Raw genomic sequence first — 4294 nt, 5'->3', positions numbered from 1 at the left:
TCTCATTTTGTTAAGCTTGGATGACACTTGCCCCCTAAGAGAAGATCAGATCCTTCTAAGAAGGCTGGTGAGATTTCCATGACTATTCATTCTCTTCCAGGCCTCCCCAAATAGTCATTTCTTTTCTCCTGACCCAGGCAACAGGCACATACTCAAATATTCAATTCAGCTGCCCACCAGAATGATCTGACACCATTTAGATCTATGTTTTTCAAATCCTAGGTCATATGTGTCTTGAAATCAGTTGAGGAGGTTCCAACAGCATTTTAAAAAAAAATAGCCAAGCAGGGCAGAGAGTAGAAAATATCAGAGTATACTGTATATTGTGAGGATAAATGTTTGTGGAACTTTGTTTTAGTCTATATATATAGAGTATGAGGTCATACCATAAAATGTCTTTTTGTGGATCGTAGTGGAAAAAAAAGTTTGAAAGTCATGGGTTTACAGCAGTCATTTTTCAGATGTTCCTTAAAAAACTTTTTATTTGGAAAATGTTGAAACATATGTAAAAGTAGTGATAATACTAAAATGGACCTTATTGTACCCTTGTTCTCAAATTTTCTTTTGTAGCTCATATAATCCTATTCATTTCCTTCAGCAATTTATTTTGATTATTTCCTTGCTCTATCCTACCCAATGCAGGGGAGATTTCTGGCAGGATTGAAGTAATCCTTCCTGATGGTTCAGGTTGTGAATATTTAAGGTCAATTGGGAGCTCTCCTGAAAGGCCTCAGGCAACCACTGAGAAAAACCAGCATGGAAGGAGAACTGAAGTCACCCCCCCAGATGCTGCTTACACGGGCTCTGTGCCTTTTCTGAAAGAGATAGTTGGATCATCGGTTTAGTACTGAAGTTCCCCTCCCTCCTTCCCCTCTACCTAATCTCATTTGGAAGCAGTGGAATTAGACAATAGAGAAAGGCAGAGCTGGGTGGGACTGAAAAGATCTAGTCCAACCATTTTGCTTTACAGATGCAGAACCCGAACTCTAGGGGTGGGAACTGAATTTTCCAAGACAGCCTCTCTCGCTGAATGCTGTCTCCAACAGCTCCCATATGGTACAGGAGGACTGGTACTGGAGTCACTCTCTCACAGACAGGAAACTAGGGTACAGCGAAGTACCTCACCTGGAGCCTCTGACAATATCATTGGTGAATCAGGAATAAGCATGAAGTCTCCCCCTTCCCTCTTAGCACTTTGCATCTTAGGGTTGGACCTGGTGAGTCATCATTTGGATGGATTGTGTGTGTGGGAGCTGGAGGATGGGACAGGAGAGGGAAGTCATCAATTTCCCTGTGGTCCTACCTTTTTCTCCAAGGCCACTTCACCCACCAGTGGCCCAGCTGCATCAACAATATTGTCCCAACCACTTCCGCACACTCAGGTCTTTTTTTGCTCCAATAGACAACACCACCAGGCTTTTGCACATGCTGGTCTCTCCCTCTGGTGTGCTGCCATTCTCCCCATTCCTGCACCTACCCCACTGCCCTTCCTGAACTTATCACAGTTGTAATTTATGTTTTGGTGAATGATTATTTAATATATGACTTCCTTTTAGACTATTAGTTCCATGAGGACAGGAACCTTGTCTGTTTCTACCCATTGTGTCTTCTTCAACACTTAATCCTGGACCTATGAATCAGTAGATGTGAGACAAAAATTCAGATACAATGGAAGTTTCTTTGTACTTCTCCTCACCCCCTTTCTCCTCCTTTCCTCCACTAACCTGAAATTGGTGCCTGTTCTTCAAAGCTTCAGATGACTCTGTGCTTTTTACATGTTTACTGAATGTCAATATATCTACTACTAAATATCCATGCATAAAACATAGACTGTTTTTCTTGTGTTTAACATTTATACAAATGGACTCATATTCTACTTACCATTTAGCATCTTGCTATATTCATTCAACATTTAGTTTCAGATGTCTATTCTTATTGATGCATAGATCAATTTCATTCATTTTGACTACTAAATAGCATGCCATCATATGAATAAATCACAATATATTGATACTTCTATCATTGACTTTTGTGTTTTTTATTTACTATGATTTTTGGTTTGCTTGTTTTGTCTCCTTTCCTTCTTCTCTGACCATTATGAACTGAATGTTAATGTTCACCCTCCCTAATTCATATGTTGAAGCCCTAACCTTCATGATGGAATTAGCATTCTTATAATAATGACACCAGAGAGTTTGCCCCTCACCCCTTCTCTCTGCCATGTGAGGACACACTAAGAAGGTGGCTGTCTGCAAGCCAGAAAGAGAGCACTCACCAGGAACTGAATGGGCTGGCACCTTGATCTTGACTTGTCAGCCTCCAGAACTGTGAGAAATAAATGTCTGTTGTTTAAGCCACATAGGCTACGGTATTGTATTATGGCAACTCAAGCAGACTAAGATACTGACTTCTATTTAATTGATGTTTTCTTTATTCTTCTCACCCTTCCATTTTTTTTCTCCACCAGTATGGAAGTTATACATTCTAATTCTATTCTTCAGTGCTTACTCTTAAGCATTTAATACACATTTAATTCAACACAGTCTAAAGTTAACTTCTACACCCCTTCTGTTATGGTTGCCTTATTTTCATTCCCATTTCACCCACATTAGATATGTACAGTAGATACTTTTTAAAATAAGACTATCTTTTTTTTCATAATTTTTTCTCACATCCCACTCTGGCTTTAATTTTTTTTTTCTTGACTGATAGTTCTTTGTAATTTTTTCAGTAAAAGTCTGAGGAGGAAACCCTTCCATTCTTTGCCTCAAAAAAATCTTTATTTTGCCCTTCCTCTTGAATATAATTGAGTACATAGGCATAGGAAAATGACTGTAAGGCAGGGCTTTTATCTGAGTAGAGAGACTACTGGTAGTTTTCCTTATTTACTTGCATATCTTAATTTTTATATGCTGAATATTATTTGTGAAATTTCTTAAAAGTTAACAAATGCACAACAAAACATAAGAAATGAAATATTCTAATCACTGTCTCATCAAATTAATGCCAGATCCTCATGTATTCTAATCATGTTTCTGTGAGATGTTCTTCAAAACAACCATTCAAGGTGATGCTGTTGCCATGGCATCATATAAGCAGTGTCCTTAGATGTTAAAGTGGAAGAGTTTCATCATTCTAGGCTCAGGTTTAGCTGGTCTGGGCTGCATTTATTTGCACAACTTCAACGCAAATGTGCCTTTAATCCTGCTTTCTACTTGACATTAGAAATTCTCCTTCCCAGTGGTAGAACGTGTTGTCTCCCCTCATGTAAGATTTGAAGCGGTAGTGTGACAGAATCATAGCCGGCACCCACTGTCCCTGGGAAGAATAACTACATCCCCTTCCTACTTTCAAAGCAGATTGTTTTTTACATGAATGATGCTTCAGTTGGCGATGCAAGCAGCATCTGTTCCTGGGATGGAAACCCAGAGTGCAATCCAGGTCTCCTCCAGAATCACCAGCTTTCACAGGACCACAGCGCAAATCAGATTTCTAAGGAGAAATTGCAGCCAGTGACATTGAGCTAAAGTCATTTTTCCAGCTGCTCAGGGAGCTGGTCAGCTGGAGAAATCTGAATTCTCTTCACACAGAACTTCAGTGAGTCAATTAGTCCATGCTGCTATTTTATTTTTAGCAGATTGTTTGGATTCTTGTTTTCTCTTGGGTCTAGGTGAAAAAAATTTTTTTTCCTGCTCCTATCATACTGAATCCTGCAGATGAAATGGGCTCCAAATTAGTTTCTTCTATTATTTGTAAGCAGTAGATTTATTTAAGAGCAAAAAAAAAAAAAATATATTACCAAATCTCTCCTGACATCAAAATGCATCTGGTAACATGCACCTCCAAACTTGCTGAGACAGATTGAACAGAATGTAGACATTTTACTTTGCATGTGGCAGGTGGTCAGCCTACAGGCATTGTTTTTATTTGATAATGGGTTTATTGTATTTAGAGTTTCCTTATTGGAAAACAACAGAAAAAACTTCGAGATGAAAAACAACAGTAAATGCTTCAAGATGAAAAATAAAACCCCCCACATAACAGATGTAGGAGAGAGCACATGCATTTATTCTCACTCCCTTCAGAAACTTCACTATTAGGATAGCAAAGAAATTTTTCATAAGACATAAATCTACACAAGCAAAGAGAATAGAAATCTGGAAAGCAGATAGGCAAGCAATAATGATTTAGCAGTCAGCTGTAGAACAAGCTGAGGAGCAATGTGTTTTATGTAGCAGAAACCCTCTACCCCGAAGAGTTCAGGAGGGAGAAGAGGAGGTAAAGATGTAGCTAA

The sequence above is a fragment of the Lemur catta genome, chromosome 1 (assembly GCF_020740605.2).
Source record: "Lemur catta isolate mLemCat1 chromosome 1, mLemCat1.pri, whole genome shotgun sequence".
Taxonomy (NCBI): Eukaryota; Metazoa; Chordata; class Mammalia; order Primates; family Lemuridae; genus Lemur; species Lemur catta.
The sequence above is the reverse complement of the archived record's forward strand: the minus strand, read 5'-3'. Positions refer to the sequence as shown.